This window comes from Lissotriton vulgaris, chromosome 2_1 (genome assembly GCF_964263255.1).
Source record: "Lissotriton vulgaris chromosome 2_1, aLisVul1.2, whole genome shotgun sequence".
In the NCBI taxonomy this organism is placed as follows: Eukaryota; Metazoa; Chordata; class Amphibia; order Caudata; family Salamandridae; genus Lissotriton; species Lissotriton vulgaris.
Genome location: NC_141687.1, coordinates 2,118,640,622 through 2,118,660,274, shown reverse-complemented (window position 1 = coordinate 2,118,660,274; position 19,653 = coordinate 2,118,640,622).

Here is a 19,653-nt window from a genome sequence, read left to right as displayed (position 1 = left end):
TCAAGCCATGTCTTTCCCAGACCGGAATCAAGCATCCAAGGACCGGTTTCTGGCTATCAGCCTTCATTCAGCCTGGATAGCTTGACTCCAGTGGTGTGGAGAGCCTGGGGCTCACGTCTGAGGATACCCAGCCCACTCGGGGTGAAAATTGCAAAAAACACAGTTGATGGACAGAATGTAGAACAATGTCATACATTCACCCCAGTACAAGGATCTGGGCTAAATCTATCGTTTTTTTGCACTCCACACCACCCTGGGTTAGACACTGGCTATATGCAAATCAGCTCTGGGTATACTCAGACGTTAGTCCCAGGCTCTCCACACCACTGGAGTGAAGCTATCCAGGCTGATGAAGGCTGATAGCCAGAAACCGGTCCTTGGATGCTTGATTCTGGTCTGGGAAAGACATGGCTTGGTAGTTCGGACTGGACTGTTCCCATAAAGCACAGGGTCAGAGCTGATTTGCATATAGCCAGTGTCTAACCCAGGGTGGCGTGGAGTGCAAAGAAACGATGGATTTAGGCCCAGATCCTTGTACTGGGGTGAATGTATGACATTGTTCTACATTCTTTCCATCAACTGTGTTTTTTGCAATGTTCACCCCGAGTGTGCTGGGCATACTCAGACGTGAGTCCCAGGCTCTCCACACCACTGGAGTAAAGCTATCCAGGCTGATAAAGGCTGATAGCCAGAAACCGGTCCTTGGATGCTTGATTCCGGTCTGGGAAAGACATGGCTTGGTAGTTCGGACTGGACTGTTCCCATGAGGCACAGGGTCAGAGCTGATTTGCATAAAGCCAGTGTCTAACCCAGGGTGGTGTGGAGTGCAAAAAAATGATGGATATAGGCCCAGATCCTTGTACTGGGGTGAATGTATGACATTGTTCTACATTCTGTCCATCAACTGTATTTTTTGCAATTTTCACCCCGAGTGTGCTGGGTATACTCAGACGTGAGTCCCGGGCTCTCCACACCACTGGAGTCAAGCTATCCAGGCTGATGAAGGCTGATAGACAGAAACCGGTCCTTGGATGCGTGATTCCGGTCTGGGAAGGACATGGCTTGGTAGTTCGGACTGGACTGTTCCCATGAGGCACAGGGTCAGAGCTGATTTGCATATAGCCAGTGTCTAACCCAGGGTGGTGTGGAGTGCAAAAAAACGATGGATTTAGGCCCAGATCCTTGTACTGGGGTGAATGTATGACATTGTTCTACATTCTGTCCATCAACTGTGTTTTTTGCAATTTTCACCCTGAGTGTGCTAGGTATACTCAGACGTGAGTCCCAGGCTCTCCACACCACTAGAGTCAAGCTATCCAGGCTGATGAAGGCTGATAGCCAGAAAATGGTCCTTGGATGCTTGATTCCGGTCTGGGAAAGACATGGCTTGGTAGTTCGGACTGGACTGTTCCCAGGAGGCACAGGGTCAGAGCTGATTTGCATATAGCCAGTGTCTAACCCAGGGTGGTGTGGAGTGCAAAAAAACGATGGATTTAGGCCCAGATCCTTGTACTGGGGTGAATATATGACATTGTTCTACATTCTATCCATCAACTGTGTTTTTTGCAATTTTCACCCCGAGTGTACTGGGTATACTCAGATGTGAGTCCCAGGCTCTCCACACCACTGGAGTCAAGCTATCCAGGCTGATGAAGGCTGATAGCCAGAAACCGGTCCTTGGATGCTTGATTCCGGTCTGGGAAAGACATGGCTTGGTAGTTCGGACTGGACTGTTCCCATGAGGCACAGGGTCAGAGCTGATTTGCATATAGCCAGTGTCTAACCCAGGGTGGTGTGGAGTCCAAAAAATGATGGATTTAGGACCAGATCCTTGTACTGGGGTGAATGTATGACATTGTTCTATATTCTGTTTATCAACTGTGTTTTTTGCAATTTTTACCCCAAGTGTGCTGGGTATACTCAGACGTGAGTCCCAGGCTCTCCTCACCACTGGAGTTAAGCTATCCAGGCTGATGAAGGCTGATAGCCAGAAACCGGTCCTTGGATGCTGGATTCCGGTCTGGGAAAGACATGGCTTGGTAGTTCGGACTGGACTGTTCCCATGAGGCACAGGGTCAGAGCTGATTTGCACATAGCCAGTGTCTAACCCAGGGTGGTTTGGAGTGCAAAAAAACGATGGATTTAGGCCCAGATCCTTGTACTGGGGTGAATGTATGACATAGTTCTACATTCTGTCCATCAACTGTGTTTTTTGCAATTTTCACCCCGAGTGTGTTGGGTATACTCAGACGTGAGTTCCAGGCTCTCCACACCACTGGAGTCAAGCTATCCAGGCTGATGAAGGCTGATAGCCAGAAACCGGTCCTTGGATGCTTGATTCCGGTCTGGGAAAGACATGGCTTGGTAGTTCGGACTAGACTGTTCCCATGAGGCACAGGGTCAGAGCTGATTTGCATATAGCCAGTGTCTAACCCAGGGTGGTGTGGAGTGCAAAAAAACGATGGATTTAGGCCCAGATCCTTGTACTGGGGTGAATGTATGACATTGTTCTACATTCTGTCCATCAACTGTGTTTTTTGCAATGTTCACCCTGAGTGTGCTGGGTATACTCAGACGTGAGTACCAGGCTCTCCACACCACTGGAGTCAAGCTATCCAGGCTGATGAAGGCTGATAGCCAGAAACAGGTCCTTGGATGCTTGATTCCGGTCTGGGAAAGACATGGCTTGGTAGTTCGGACTGGACTGTTCCCATGAGGCACAGGGTCAGAGCTGATTTGCATATAGCTAGTGTCTAACCCAGGGTGGTGTGGAGTGCAAAAAAACGATGGATTTAGGCCCAGATCCTTGTACTGGGGTGAATGTATGACATTGTTCTACATTCTGTCCATCAACTGTGTTTTTTGCAATTTTTACCCCAAGTGTGCTGGGTATACTCAGACGTGAGTCCCAGGCTCTCCACACCACTGGAGTAAAGCTATCCAGGCTGATGAAGGCTGATAGCCAGAAACCGGTCCTTGGATGCTTGATTCCGGTCTGGGAAAGACATGGCTTGGTAGTTCGGACTGGACTGTTCCCATGAGGCACAGGGTCAGAGCTGATTTGCATATAGCTAGTGTCTAACCCAGGGTGGTGTGGAGTGCAAAAAAACGATGGATTTAGGCCCAGATCCTTGTACTGGGGTGAATGTATGACATTGTTCTACATTCTGTCCATCAACTGTGTTTTTTGCAATTTTTACCCCAAGTGTGCTGGGTATACTCAGACGTGAGTCCCAGGCTCTCCACACCACTAGAGTCAAGCTATCCAGGCTGATGAAGGCTGATAGCCAGAAACCGGTCCTTGGATGCTTGATTCCGGTCTGGGAAAGACATGGCTTGGTAGTTCGGACTGGACTGTTCCCATGAGGCACAGGTTCAGAGCTGATTTGCATATAGCCAGTGTCTAACCCAGGGTGGTGTGGAGTGCAAAAAAATGATGGATTTAGGCCCAGATCCTTGTACTGGGGTGAATGTATGACATTGTTCTACATTCTGTCCATCAACTGTGTTTTTTGCAATTTTCACCCCGAGTGTGCTGGGAATACTCAGACGTGAGTCCCAGGCTCTCCACACCACTGGAGTCAAGCTATCCAGGCTGATGAAGGCTGATAGACAGAAACCGGTCCTTGGATGCGTGATTCCGGTCTGGGAAGGACATGGCTTGGTAGTTCGGACTGGACTGTTCCCATGAGGCACAGGGTCAGAGCTGATTTGCATATAGCCAGTGTCTAACCCAGGGTGGTGTGGAGTGCAAAAAAACGATGGATTTAGGCCCAGATCCTTGTACTGGGGTGAATGTATGACATTGTTCTACATTCTGTCCATCAACTGTGTTTTTTGCAATTTTCACCCTGAGTGTGCTGGGTATACTCAGACGTGAGTCCCAGGCTCTCCACACCACTAGAGTCAAGCTATCCAGGCTGATGAAGGCTGATAGCCAGAAAATGGTCCTTGGATGCTTGATTCCGGTCTGGGAAAGACATGGCTTGGTAGTTCGGACTGGACTGTTCCCAGGAGGCACAGGGTCAGAGCTGATTTGCATATAGCCAGTGTCTAACCCAGGGTGGTGTGGAGTGCAAAAAAACGATGCATTTAGGCCCAGATCCTTGTACTGGGGTGAATATATGACATTGTTCTACATTCTATCCATCAACTGTGTTGTTTGCAATTTTCACCCCGAGTGTACTGGGTATACTCAGATGTGAGTCCCAGGCTCTCCACACCACTGTAGTCAAGCTATCCAGGCTGATGAAGGCTGATAGCCAGAAACCGGTCCTTGGATGCTTGATTCCGGTCTGGGAAAGACATGGCTTGGTAGTTCGGACTGGACTGTTCCCATGAGGCACAGGGTCAGAGCTGATTTGCATATAGCCAGTGTCTAACCCAGGGTGGTGTGGAGTAGTCCAAAAAATGATGGATTTAGGCCCAGATCCTTGTACTGGGGTGAATGTATGACATTGTTCTATATTCTGTTTATCAACTGTGTTTTTTGCAATTTTTACCCCAAGTGTGCTGGGTATACTCAGACGTGAGTCCCAGGCTCTCCTCACCACTGGAGTTAAGCTATCCAGGCTGATGAAGGCTGATAGCCAGAAACCGGTCCTTGGATGCTTGATTCCGGTCTGGGAAAGACATGGCTTGGTAGTTCGGACTAGACTGTTCCCATGAGGCACAGGGTCAGAGCTGATTTGCATATAGCCAGTGTCTAACCCAGGGTGGTGTGGAGTGCAAAAAAACGATGGATTTAGGCCCAGATCCTTGTACTGGGGTGAATGTATGACATTGTTCTACATTCTGTCCATCAACTGTGTTTTTTGCAATTTTCACCCCGAGTGTGTTGGGTATACTCAGACGTGAGTTCCAGGCTCTCCACACCACTGGAGTCAAGCTATCCAGGCTGATGAAGGCTGATAGCCAGAAACCGGTCCTTGGATGCTTGATTCCGGTCTGGGAAAGACATGGCTTGGTAGTTCGGACTAGACTGTTCCCATGAGGCACAGGGTCAGAGCTGATTTGCATATAGCCAGTGTCTAACCCAGGGTGGTGTGGAGTGCAAAAAAACGATGGATTTAGGCCCAGATCCTTGTACTGGGGTGAATGTATGACATTGTTCTACATTCTGTCCATCAACTGTGTTTTTTGCAATGTTCACCCTGAGTGTGCTGGGTATACTCAGACGTGAGTCCCAGGCTCTCCACACCACTGGAGTCAAGCTATCCAGGCTGATGAAGGCTGATAGCCAGAAACAGGTCCTTGGATGCTTGATTCCGGTCTGGGAAAGACATGGCTTGGTAGTTCGGACTGGACTGTTCCCATGAGGCACAGGGTCAGAGCTGATTTGCATATAGCCAGTGTCTAACCCAGGGTGGTGTGGAGTGCAAAAAAACGATGGATTTAGGCCCAGATCCTTGTACTGGGGTGAATGTATGACATTGTTCTACATTCTGTCCATCAACTGTGTTTTTTGCAATTTTCACCCCGAGTGTGCTGGGTATACTCAGACGTGAGTCCCAGGCTCTCCACACCACTGGAGTAAAGCTATCCAGGCTGATGAAGGCTGATAGCCAGAAACCGGTCCTTGGATGCTTGATTCCGGTCTGGGAAAGACATGGCTTGGTAGTTCGGACTGGACTGTTCCCATGAGGCACAGGTTCAGAGCTGATTTGCATATAGCCAGTGTCTAACCCAGGGTGGTGTGGAGTGCAAAAAAATGATGGATTTAGGCCCAGATCCTTGTACTGGGGTGAATGTATGACATTGTTCTACATTCTGTCCATCAACTGTGTTTTTTGCAATTTTCACGCCGAGTGTGCTGGGAATACTCAGACGTGAGTCCCAGGTTCTCCACACCACTGGTTTCAAGCTATCCAGGCTGATGAAGGCTGATAGCCAGAAACCGGTCCTTGGATGCTTGATTCCGGTCTGGGAAAGACATGGCTTGGGAGTTCGGACTGGACTGTTCCCATGAGGCACAGGGTCAGAGCTGATTTGCATATAGCCAGTGTCTAACCCAGAGTGGTGTGGAGTGCAAAAAAACAATGGATTTAGGCCCAGATCCTTGTACTGGGGTGAATGTATGACATTGTTCTACATTCTGTTCATCAACTGTGTTTTTTGCAATTTTCACCCCAAGTGTGCTGGGTATTCTCAGACGTGAGTCCCAGGCTCTCCTCACCACTGGAGTTAAGCTATCCAGGCTGATGAAGGCTGATAGCCAGAAACCAGTCCTTGGATGCTTTATTCCGGTCTGGGAAAGACATGGCTGGGCAGTTCGGACTGGACTGTTCCCATGAGGCACAGATTCAGAGCTGATTTGCATATAGCTAGTGTCTAACCCAGGGTGGTGTGGAGTGCAAAAAAACGATGGATTTAGGCCCAGATCCTTGTACTGGGGTGAATGTATGACATTGTTCTACATTCTGTCCATCAACTGTGTTTTTTGCAATTTTTACCCCAAGTGTGCTGGGTATACTCAGGCGTGAGTCCCAGGCTCTCCACACCACTAGAGTCAAGCTATCCAGGCTGATGAAGGCTGATAGCCAGAAACCGGTCCTTGGATGCTTGATTCCGGTCTGGGAAAGACATGGCTTGGTAGTTCGGACTGGACTGTTCCCATGAGGCACAGGTTCAGAGCTGATTTGCATATAGCCAGTGTCTAACCCAGGGTGGTGTGGAGTGCAAAAAAATGATGGATTTAGGCCCAGATCCTTGTACTGGGGTGAATGTATGACATTGTTCTACATTCTGTCCATCAACTGTGTTTTTTGCAATTTTCACCCCGAGTGTGCTGGGAATACTCAGACGTGAGTCCCAGGCTCTCCACACCACTGGAGTCAAGCTATCCAGGCTGATGAAGGCTGATAGACAGAAACCGGTCCTTGGATGCGTGATTCCGGTCTGGGAAGGACATGGCTTGGTAGTTCGGACTGGACTGTTCCCATGAGGCACAGGGTCAGAGCTGATTTGCATATAGCCAGTGTCTAACCCAGGGTGGTGTGGAGTGCAAAAAAATGATGGATTTAGGCCCAGATCCTTGTACTGGGGTGAATGTATGACATTGTTCTACATTCTGTCCATCAACTGTGTTTTTTGCAATTTTCACCCTGAGTGTGCTGGGTATACTCAGACGTGAGTCCCAGGCTCTCCACACCACTAGAGTCAAGCTATCCAGGCTGATGAAGGCTGATAGCCAGAAAATGGTCCTTGGATGCTTGATTCCGGTCTGGGAAAGACATGGCTTGGTAGTTCGGACTGGACTGTTCCCAGGAGGCACAGGGTCAGAGCTGATTTGCATATAGCCAGTGTCTAACCCAGGGTGGTGTGGAGTGCAAAAAAACGATGCATTTAGGCCCAGATCCTTGTACTGGGGTGAATATATGACATTGTTCTACATTCTATCCATCAACTGTGTTGTTTGCAATTTTCACCCCGAGTGTACTGGGTATACTCAGATGTGAGTCCCAGGCTCTCCACACCACTGGAGTCAAGCTATCCAGGCTGATGAAGGCTGATAGCCAGAAACCGGTCCTTGGATGCTTGATTCCGGTCTGGGAAAGACATGGCTTGGTAGTTCGGACTAGACTGTTCCCATGAGGCACAGGGTCAGAGCTGATTTGCATATAGCCAGTGTCTAACCCAGGGTGGTGTGGAGTGCAAAAAAACGATGGATTTAGGCCCAGATCCTTGTACTGGGGTGAATGTATGACATTGTTCTACATTCTGTCCATCAACTGTGTTTTTTGCAATGTTCACCCTGAGTGTGCTGGGTATACTCAGACGTGAGTACCAGGCTCTCCACACCACTGGAGTCAAGCTATCCAGGCTGATGAAGGCTGATAGCCAGAAACAGGTCCTTGGATGCTTGATTCCGGTCTGGGAAAGACATGGCTTGGTAGTTCGGACTGGACTGTTCCCATGAGGCACAGGGTCAGAGCTGATTTGCATATAGCCAGTGTCTAACCCAGGGTGGTGTGGAGTGCAAAAAAACGATGGATTTAGGCCCAGATCCTTGTACTGGGGTGAATGTATGACATTGTTCTACATTCTGTCCATCAACTGTGTTTTTTGCAATTTTTACCCCAAGTGTGCTGGGTATACTCAGACGTGAGTCCCAGGCTCTCCACACCACTGGAGTAAAGCTATCCAGGCTGATGAAGGCTGATAGCCAGAAACCGGTCCTTGGATGCTTGATTCCGGTCTGGGAAAGACATGGCTTGGTAGTTCGGACTGGACTGTTCCCATGAGGCACAGGGTCAGAGCTGATTTGCATATAGCTAGTGTCTAACCCAGGGTGGTGTGGAGTGCAAAAAAACGATGGATTTAGGCCCAGATCCTTGTACTGGGGTGAATGTATGACATTGTTCTACATTCTGTCCATCAACTGTGTTTTTTGCAATTTTTACCCCAAGTGTGCTCGGTATACTCAGACGTGAGTCCCAGGCTCTCCACACCACTAGAGTCAAGCTATCCAGGCTGATGAAGGCTGATAGCCAGAAACCGGTCCTTGGATGCTTGATTCCGGTCTGGGAAAGACATGGCTTGGTAGTTCGGACTGGACTGTTCCCATGAGGCACAGGTTCAGAGCTGATTTGCATATAGCCAGTGTCTAACCCAGGGTGGTGTGGAGTGCAAATAAATGATGGATTTAGGCCCAGATCCTTGTACTGGGGTGAATGTATGACATTGTTCTACATTCTGTCCATCAACTGTGTTTTTTGCAATTTTCACCCCGAGTGTGCTGGGAATACTCAGACGTGAGTCCCAGGCTCTCCACACCACTGGAGTCAAGCTATCCAGGCTGATGAAGGCTGATAGACAGAAACCGGTCCTTGGATGCGTGATTCCGGTCTGGGAAGGACATGGCTTGGTAGTTCGGACTGGACTGTTCCCATGAGGCACAGGGTCAGAGCTGATTTGCATATAGCCAGTGTCTAACCCAGGGTGGTGTGGAGTGCAAAAAAACGATGGATTTAGGCCCAGATCCTTGTACTGGGGTGAATGTATGACATTGTTCTACATTCTGTCCATCAACTGTGTTTTTTGCAATTTTCACCCTGAGTGTGCTGGGTATACTCAGACGTGAGTCCCAGGCTCTCCACACCACTAGAGTCAAGCTATCCAGGCTGATGAAGGCTGATAGCCAGAAAATGGTCCTTGGATGCTTGATTCCGGTCTGGGAAAGACATGGCTTGGTAGTTCGGACTGGACTGTTCCCAGGAGGCACAGGGTCAGAGCTGATTTTTTTTACATAACCAGTGTCTAACCCAGGGTGGTGTGGAGTGCAAAAAAACGATGCATTTAGGCCCAGATCCTTGTACTGGGGTGAATATATGACATTGTTCTACATTCTATCCATCAACTGTGTTGTTTGCAATTTTCACCCCGAGTGTACTGGGTATACTCAGATGTGAGTCCCAGGCTCTCCACACCACTGTAGTCAAGCTATCCAGGCTGATGAAGGCTGATAGCCAGAAACCGGTCCTTGGATGCTTGATTCCGGTCTGGGAAAGACATGGCTTGGTAGTTCGGACTGGACTGTTCCCATGAGGCACAGGGTCAGAGCTGATTTGCATATAGCCAGTGTCTAACCCAGGGTGGTGTGGAGTAGTCCAAAAAATGATGGATTTAGGCCCAGATCCTTGTACTGGGGTGAATGTATGACATTGTTCTATATTCTGTTTATCAACTGTGTTTTTTGCAATTTTTACCCCAAGTGTGCTGGGTATACTCAGACGTGAGTCCCAGGCTCTCCTCACCACTGGAGTTAAGCTATCCAGGCTGATGAAGGCTGATAGCCAGAAACCGGTCCTTGGATGCTTGATTCCGGTCTGGGAAAGACATGGCTTGGTAGTTCGGACTAGACTGTTCCCATGAGGCACAGGGTCAGAGCTGATTTGCATATAGCCAGTGTCTAACCCATGGTGGTGTGGAGTGCAAAAAAACGATGGATTTAGGCCCAGATCCTTGTACTGGGGTGAATGTATGACATTGTTCTACATTCTGTCCATCAACTGTGTTTTTTGCAATTTTCACCCCGAGTGTGTTGGGTATACTCAGACGTGAGTTCCAGGCTCTCCACACCACTGGAGTCAAGCTATCCAGGCTGATGAAGGCTGATAGCCAGAAACCGGTCCTTGGATGCTTGATTCCGGTCTGGGAAAGACATGGCTTGGTAGTTCGGACTAGACTGTTCCCATGAGGCACAGGGTCAGAGCTGATTTGCATATAGCCAGTGTCTAACCCAGGGTGGTGTGGAGTGCAAAAAAACGATGGATTTAGGCCCAGATCCTTGTACTGGGGTGAATGTATGACATTGTTCTACATTCTGTCCATCAACTGTGTTTTTTGCAATGTTCACCCTGAGTGTGCTGGGTATACTCAGACGTGAGTCCCAGGCTCTCCACACCACTGGAGTCAAGCTATCCAGGCTGATGAAGGCTGATAGCCAGAAACAGGTCCTTGGATGCTTGATTCCGGTCTGGGAAAGACATGGCTTGGTAGTTCGGACTGGACTGTTCCCATGAGGCACAGGGTCAGAGCTGATTTGCATATAGCCAGTGTCTAACCCAGGGTGGTGTGGAGTGCAAAAAACGATGGATTTAGGCCCAGATCCTTGTACTGGGGTGAATGTATGACATTGTTCTACATTCTGTCCATCAACTGTGTTTTTTGCAATTTTCACCCCGAGTGTGCTGGGTATACTCAGACGTGAGTCCCAGGCTCTCCACACCACTGGAGTAAAGCTATCCAGGCTGATGAAGGCTGATAGCCAGAAACCGGTCCTTGGATGCTTGATTCCGGTCTGGGAAAGACATGGCTTGGTAGTTCGGACTGGACTGTTCCCATGAGGCACAGGTTCAGAGCTGATTTGCATATAGCCAGTGTCTAACCCAGGGTGGTGTGGAGTGCAAAAAAATGATGGATTTAGGCCCAGATCCTTGTACTGGGGTGAATGTATGACATTGTTCTACATTCTGTCCATCAACTGTGTTTTTTGCAATTTTCACGCCGAGTGTGCTGGGAATACTCAGACGTGAGTCCCAGGTTCTCCACACCACTGGTTTCAAGCTATCCAGGCTGATGAAGGCTGATAGCCAGAAACCGGTCCTTGGATGCTTGATTCCGGTCTGGGAAAGACATGGCTTGGGAGTTCGGACTGGACTGTTCCCATGAGGCACAGGGTCAGAGCTGATTTGCATATAGCCAGTGTCTAACCCAGAGTGGTGTGGAGTGCAAAAAAACAATGGATTTAGGCCCAGATCCTTGTACTGGGGTGAATGTATGACATTGTTCTACATTCTGTTCATCAACTGTGTTTTTTGCAATTTTCACCCCAAGTGTGCTGGGTATTCTCAGACGTGAGTCCCAGGCTCTCCTCACCACTGGAGTTAAGCTATCCAGGCTGATGAAGGCTGATAGCCAGAAACCAGTCCTTGGATGCTTTATTCCGGTCTGGGAAAGACATGGCTGGGCAGTTCGGACTGGACTGTTCCCATGAGGCACAGATTCAGAGCTGATTTGCATATAGCTAGTGTCTAACCCAGGGTGGTGTGGAGTGCAAAAAAACGATGGATTTAGGCCCAGATCCTTGTACTGGGGTGAATGTATGACATTGTTCTACATTCTGTCCATCAACTGTGTTTTTTGCAATTTTTACCCCAAGTGTGCTGGGTATACTCAGGCGTGAGTCCCAGGCTCTCCACACCACTAGAGTCAAGCTATCCAGGCTGATGAAGGCTGATAGCCAGAAACCGGTCCTTGGATGCTTGATTCCGGTCTGGGAAAGACATGGCTTGGTAGTTCGGACTGGACTGTTCCCATGAGGCACAGGTTCAGAGCTGATTTGCATATAGCCAGTGTCTAACCCAGGGTGGTGTGGAGTGCAAAAAAATGATGGATTTAGGCCCAGATCCTTGTACTGGGGTGAATGTATGACATTGTTCTACATTCTGTCCATCAACTGTGTTTTTTGCAATTTTCACCCCGAGTGTGCTGGGAATACTCAGACGTGAGTCCCAGGCTCTCCACACCACTGGAGTCAAGCTATCCAGGCTGATGAAGGCTGATAGACAGAAACCGGTCCTTGGATGCGTGATTCCGGTCTGGGAAGGACATGGCTTGGTAGTTCGGACTGGACTGTTCCCATGAGGCACAGGGTCAGAGCTGATTTGCATATAGCCAGTGTCTAACCCAGGGTGGTGTGGAGTGCAAAAAAACGATGGATTTAGGCCCAGATCCTTGTACTGGGGTGAATGTATGACATTGTTCTACATTCTGTCCATCAACTGTGTTTTTTGCAATTTTCACCCTGAGTGTGCTGGGTATACTCAGACGTGAGTCCCAGGCTCTCCACACCACTAGAGTCAAGCTATCCAGGCTGATGAAGGCTGATAGCCAGAAAATGGTCCTTGGATGCTTGATTCCGGTCTGGGAAAGACATGGCTTGGTAGTTCGGACTGGACTGTTCCCAGGAGGCACAGGGTCAGAGCTGATTTGCATATAGCCAGTGTCTAACCCAGGGTGGTGTGGAGTGCAAAAAAACGATGCATTTAGGCCCAGATCCTTGTACTGGGGTGAATATATGACATTGTTCTACATTCTATCCATCAACTGTGTTGTTTGCAATTTTCACCCCGAGTGTACTGGGTATACTCAGATGTGAGTCCCAGGCTCTCCACACCACTGGAGTCAAGCTATCCAGGCTGATGAAGGCTGATAGCCAGAAACCGGTCCTTGGATGCTTGATTCCGGTCTGGGAAAGACATGGCTTGGTAGTTCGGACTGGACTGTTCCCATGAGGCACAGGGTCAGAGCTGATTTGCATATAGCCAGTGTCTAACCCAAGGGGGTGTGGAGTAGTCCAAAAAATGATGGATTTAGGCCCAGATCCTTGTACTGGGGTGAATGTATGACATTGTTCTATATTCTGTTTATCAACTGTGTTTTTTGCAATTTTTACCCCAAGTGTGCTGGGTATACTCAGACGTGAGTCCCAGGCTCTCCTCACCACTGGAGTTAAGCTATCCAGGCTGATGAAGGCTGATAGCCAGAAACCGGTCCTTGGATGCTTGATTCCGGTCTGGGAAAGACATGGCTTGGTAGTTCGGACTGGACTGTTCCCATGAGGCACAGGGTCAGAGCTGATTTGCACATAGCCAGTGTCTAACCCAGGGTGGTTTGGAGTGCAAAAAAACGATGGATTTAGGCCCAGATCCTTGTACTGGGGTGAATGTATGACATTGTTCTACATTCTGTCCATCAACTGTGTTTTTTGCAATTTTCACCCCGAGTGTGTTGGGTATACTCAGACGTGAGTTCCAGGCTCTCCACACCACTGGAGTCAAGCTATCCAGGCTGATGAAGGCTGATAGCCAGAAACCGGTCCTTGGATGCTTGATTCCGGTCTGGGAAAGACATGGCTTGGTAGTTCGGACTAGACTGTTCCCATGAGGCACAGGGTCAGAGCTGATTTGCATATAGCCAGTGTCTAACCCAGGGTGGTGTGGAGTGCAAAAAAACGATGGATTTAGGCCCAGATCCTTGTACTGGGGTGAATGTATGACATTGTTCTACATTCTGTCCATCAACTGTGTTTTTTGCAATGTTCACCCTGAGTGTGCTGGGTATACTCAGACGTGAGTCCCAGGCTCTCCACACCACTGGAGTCAAGCTATCCAGGCTGATGAAGGCTGGTAGCCAGAAACAGGTCCTTGGATGCTTGATTCCGGTCTGGGAAAGACATGGCTTGGTAGTTCGGACTGGACTGTTCCCATGAGGCACAGGGTCAGAGCTGATTTGCATATAGCCAGTGTCTAACCCAGGGTGGTGTGGAGTGCAAAAAAACGATGGATTTAGGCCCAGATCCTTGTACTGGGGTGAATGTATGACATTGTTCTACATTCTGTCCATCAACTGTGTTTTTTGCAATTTTCACCCCGAGTGTGCTGGGTATACTCAGACGTGAGTCCCAGGCTCTCCACACCACTGGAGTAAAGCTATCCAGGCTGATGAAGGCTGATAGCCAGAAACCGGTCCTTGGATGCTTGATTCCGGTCTGGGAAAGACATGGCTTGGTAGTTCGGACTGGACTGTTCCCATGAGGCACAGGTTCAGAGCTGATTTGCATATAGCCAGTGTCTAACCCAGGGTGGTGTGGAGTGCAAAAAAATGATGGATTTAGGCCCAGATCCTTGTACTGGGGTGAATGTATGACATTGTTCTACATTCTGTCCATCAACTGTGTTTTTTGCAATTTTCACCCCGAGTGTGCTGGGAATACTCAGACGTGAGTCCCAGGTTCTCCACACCACTGGTTTCAAGCTATCCAGGCTGATGAAGGCTGATAGCCAGAAACCGGTCCTTGGATGCTTGATTCCGGTCTGGGAAAGACATGGCTTGGGAGTTCGGACTGGACTGTTCCCATGAGGCACAGGGTCAGAGCTGATTTGCATATAGCCAGTGTCTAACCCAGAGTGGTGTGGAGTGCAAAAAAACAATGGATTTAGGCCCAGATCCTTGTACTGGGGTGAATGTATGACATTGTTCTACATTCTGTTCATCAACTGTGTTTTTTGCAATTTTCACCCCAAGTGTGCTGGGTATTCTCAGACGTGAGTCCCAGGCTCTCCTCACCACTGGAGTTAAGCTATCCAGGCTGATGAAGGCTGATAGCCAGAAACCAGTCCTTGGATGCTTTATTCCGGTCTGGGAAAGACATGGCTGGGCAGTTCGGACTGGACTGTTCCCATGAGGCACAGATTCAGAGCTGATTTGCATATAGCCAGTGTCTAACCCAGGGTGGTGAGGAGTGCAAAAAAACTATGGATTTAGGCCCAGATCCTTGTACTGGGGTGAATGTATGACATTGTTCTACATTCTGTCCATCAACTGTGTTTTTTGCAATTTTCACCCCGAGTGTGCTGGGTATACTCAGACGTGAGTCCCAGGCTCTCCACACCACGGGAGTCAAGCTATCCAGGCTGATGAAGGCTAATAGCAAGAAACCGGTCCTTGGATGCTTGATTCGGGTCTGGGAAAGACATCGCTTGGTAGTTCGGACTGGACTGTTCCCATGAGGCACAGGGTCAGAGCTGATTTGCATATAGCCAGTGTCTAACCCAGGGTGGTGTGGAGTGCAAAAAAAACGATGGATATAGGCCCAGATCCTTGTACTGGGGTGAATGTATGACATTTTTCCAACATCTGTCCATCAACTGTGTTTTTTGACATATATTTTAGGGCAGGGACACTTACAGATTTATATAGCGTTACTCTGTTTATCAGTTCAGATGACCTCTAAATTTAAGCTGCTGATTATTCAAAGGATTCTAAATGGAGGTAGTATCTTTACATTGTCGACATGCCTTACAATTGGCACATTTTACAAAACGCTTTTGTGGTTTGAGTCAGGATGTTTTTTTTAATCTGATGTTCCTTCTCACTCATTCATCTCAGATAGATTCAGCTCTATTATAAGTAATTTAGCTTAGGGCCTTCTTTTCTATGACAGAGTTATTACGTATCAAATGCCAATTTCTATTCAAGATGGCTCTCCTTGCAATATGTACAATGTAATAATTAGTGACAAACCTTCCTACTTCTCCATCTTGCCTGTATACTTTTTTTGCTCGAAACAGAGCCTAGTCTCTTTTTATTTTGGGCACCCTAATTTTAGCTGTCATTGACAACTATTTCCTATATCATCTTTTCATACATCTCTGTACCATCTACCCTTCTACCATGTATTTTTCCTGTATTTTTCCTGTGAACTACAAAGTCTTTTACCCCTAAGTAGTTCACTGTAAGGTATACTTACTTTAAAGGCTCAGTGTGAAGGTTAGTTGTATGCAGAATGCTTTTTTCTGCATTAGCTTTCCTATGAAGAGGAGTGGTTAATTTACTATCATCTACCATACGTTTCACATCCAATATGAACCTCCAAATATTGAACTCATAACACTGTGGAAACTGGAATTGAGTGAGCCATGTACAATATTATTAGGATCAGAGGGAAAATAAGTGCATAATTACATTGCTCTAGTAAGTACTTTTATTTTAGCCTACTTGGGCAGGATTGTCAATTATGGCATAAATAATATTGAACTTTGAGATTTATTATATATTAATTACTGAAAGTGCTGTAAACACGCTACACACTTACCAGCATTCTGAAAGTATTTGTTTTGATTTATTTGATTATATGTATATATATATTTATACATTTGTTTATGAACTTGGATTATCGTTCAATAGTAGTTTTCCAATATGTAATATCGGTGTACTATAAAGGAGGAGGTATGTCTTCTATGTTTTTTCACAACACACAGCATGGGTGTATTTTATGGCTCTCAAGATGGTGTTATTTCACATCATATTACTGCATTCAGTCTTTTTCAACCATAATAGCACATGACACATAGGCAAATATAAATGTAATAAATCATTTTTAAAACAGTAAAAATGGAATTAAACCTTTAACAGCCATCCATTGCCATTACAAGTTCAATTTAATAAACAAATATAGAAAAATATATACTTAAATAGCTAATCTCACGGTTGAGCTAAAAAGGGCCACATCTACAAGTATAACTGATTCATACAGTAAGATGGTGTCACTTACCATGACCATTGCCTCGGAGGAAGCTGAAACGAGTTGATGGTTCCTCTTCCATGGTTGAAATAAACATACTGCACCCCATATATGGCCATATACAAATGTCGCTATCTGGGACAAGTTAAAAAAGATAGCAACTGTAACCAATTTCACTTCCTTTTAAGTTTGTTCTGTGGGATTATCACTCTCAGGACAGCAGAATGAAAGATTCCTCTCCAATTTGTTTTTGTTCATTTTGCTAATGTGACTAAGGTCAACCTGCTACTAAAATATTATGGCAATCTCACACATACTCTTTTGATTAGCATCAACATTCAGAGTATTCATTTTCTAGGCCCTAAGCCTTATGCATACATGCTCTATAAAGAGTTAGTGTCTCTCGTGTTTAGCACATAATTACACCAGTTTAAATGTTATATGTATGTATTATTAGGAATGCACTAACACATATTCACCCCATCTTGTGCGATCATTGGCACATTTTTTGACCCCCAGTCTTGTGTGCATTATTCTTTATAATCATAATGGTAAGCAATTCCTTGTTAATAATATATTTTATTTTAAATATGTAACTAAACAGCATATATGTAGTATTGTTGTAGTTCAGTGGAAAGACGCTGTGAAAGAAAAACCTAAATTAGCTCATTTTGCATCTTGATGTTAATCTTCAGTCTGTAAGGGAAAGTGCAGAGTTTCATCCATGACATGTCCCTATGCAGATAACTCTCACATTAAGAATACTCACATTTTCATTAGTATTGTTCATTTTGACTGTGGGATAAATACTAATCATTTTTTCCAGCTTCAACTTACGCACACTTGGAACACCATCTTCCGTCATCTAAGTCAGTTCATTTCTATATGTTCAATAGCACAAGCAATGTGATCTCACCCACCATAGGATTAGAGAATTTTGTTCTAGTATATGTGAAGATGACCCTAATGTTTCTTTAAATAGTCATAGCTTACATTTTGTCTGTAGCATTAATAAGTGTTATTATATCTGTTGTGTTGGATACATGAAGCATGATTTCTAAGCCTACAATAAATGAAGGTGGATGTGCTGTTTGTAAAAACAGAACTATCCTACTGGCTCAATGTGCAATTTGAGCTTCAAAGTAATCACTCACTGTTTCTAATCCTAATATTGCTTAGATAACGATGAGATTATGCTTGTCAATTTAGTACTCGTTTCTTGGGTTGGAGGGTACAAAGTATAATCACAACCTTCAATCGACTCACTCCTTTCACTATACAAGTGAAACGGTTGGTAGTAACCAAGATTGTTCTCTGGATTTCACCATGTATTTCATTGTTTCTAAAATGGCAGAAATCTCTATCTTTGGTGCTACTTGTAATTTGTGTCCATAACAGTAAAAAATTATGGTTTACAGACTAGTGTAGTTTCCACTGGGCTTGAACTGTCTTTTGCATTTACAATACACATTGGCCCACATGCATCAAGCACTTTTTAATTCGCAAACGGTGCGATTCCTTAAAATCGGCCGTTTGCGAATGCAAAAGTGCTTTTTGGGATGCATGAAGCAATTTTAGAATTTGCAACATTGTTGCGAGTTCTAAAATTGCGGGTGCTTTTAAGAAGTCGCAGATGTGCGACTTCTTAAAAGCAATGCATCATCACTTTGACAAGTGAAAATTCGCACTTAGGGTTCCAAATTTACCGAGTGCTTGAACCACTCGGTAAATTTGGAAAAAGTGTTTACAATGCTTAAAATGTTTTTTTTTCAACATTCATGTTACGGACACACATGTCCTTAGGACATGTGTGTGTGCAACATGATGCGAAAAATACATTTCAGGGGTGCATGGGGGGGTCCTTTGGACCCCCCCCTGCACCCATGAAATTTTGTAAGTGCCACTCGCAATTTGCATTGACTCCTATGGGCCTTTTGGCCCATAGGAATCAATGGAAATTGCGAAAATTAACTTAAGAATTCGGTATTTCTTTGGGATTCGGTAAAAAATGCGATTATTACCGAATCACAAAGAAATACCGAAAAAAATGATGCATAGCATTTTGCATTTCCTAAATAGCGATTCCTTAATTTTCGCTATTTAAGAAATGCAAAATCCTACATTGATGCATGTGGGCCATTGTTCTTTGAACAAACAGTGCATTGAACAAGACATTTCCCAAGTATATCTTCAGAACGAGTTCTATATAGGTATGTGTAAACCATCCTGCACCTTTTCTTTTATAAAACACTCGTCAAAAAGGTTTTGTAATAAACCCATGTATTAACCATAAAAAAGTGATATTTAATACAGAGTGTAAAGCAATAATTCAAAGTGCTGCACTGACATCATTTTATAGTAGACTACTTCTCACATAGCATTTTTTTATGATTACCTCAGTTATACAGATTACATTTCTCAACATCAACCAACTTGAGGTTAACCTAAAGAAAACGCAAGTAGTTACATTCGGCAAGAAACGATATACAGGAGGTGGTTGGACATTCAATAATGCCAGTCTAGAAACTGGCCAGTCCTATAAATACCTAGGCGTCCACCTGGACTCAAAATGTGGCTACAAAAAACAGAGAGGAGAGATCAGAGCCAAAGCAGTGACCCTAATGATCTCACTAGGTAAACTTGCGAAAGATCTTTCCGGTCCAACCTTAGCTCCCCTCTTGGAGGTAATGAGAGAAAAGGTTGGCCCTACTCTATCCTACGGCATTGAGATTTTTTGTGGCAAAATGAACACAACCCTGAACCAACAGACAACCAAAATTTATAAAAGGGTGCTTCGGCTGCCAAAGACCGCCTCTGCAGCACAGATAAGGTTGGAGATGGGGCTGATAAACTACGAGGCCTCTGCCAATGGGGCATACCTTAACCTGTGTCACAAGTTAAGGCAAGCTGAGCCAGGCACTTTAGAATCTCTAGTCTGGCAAGAAATCAGCCAGATTAACCCGGGGGGTTTGTACGGATGCCTTTTCACAGACGCCATTAAGCAAATATCAGCAAGCGATCTGTGGGCTCTAAACCCAGGCCAGATAGCTTTCAAAAAAGCTATA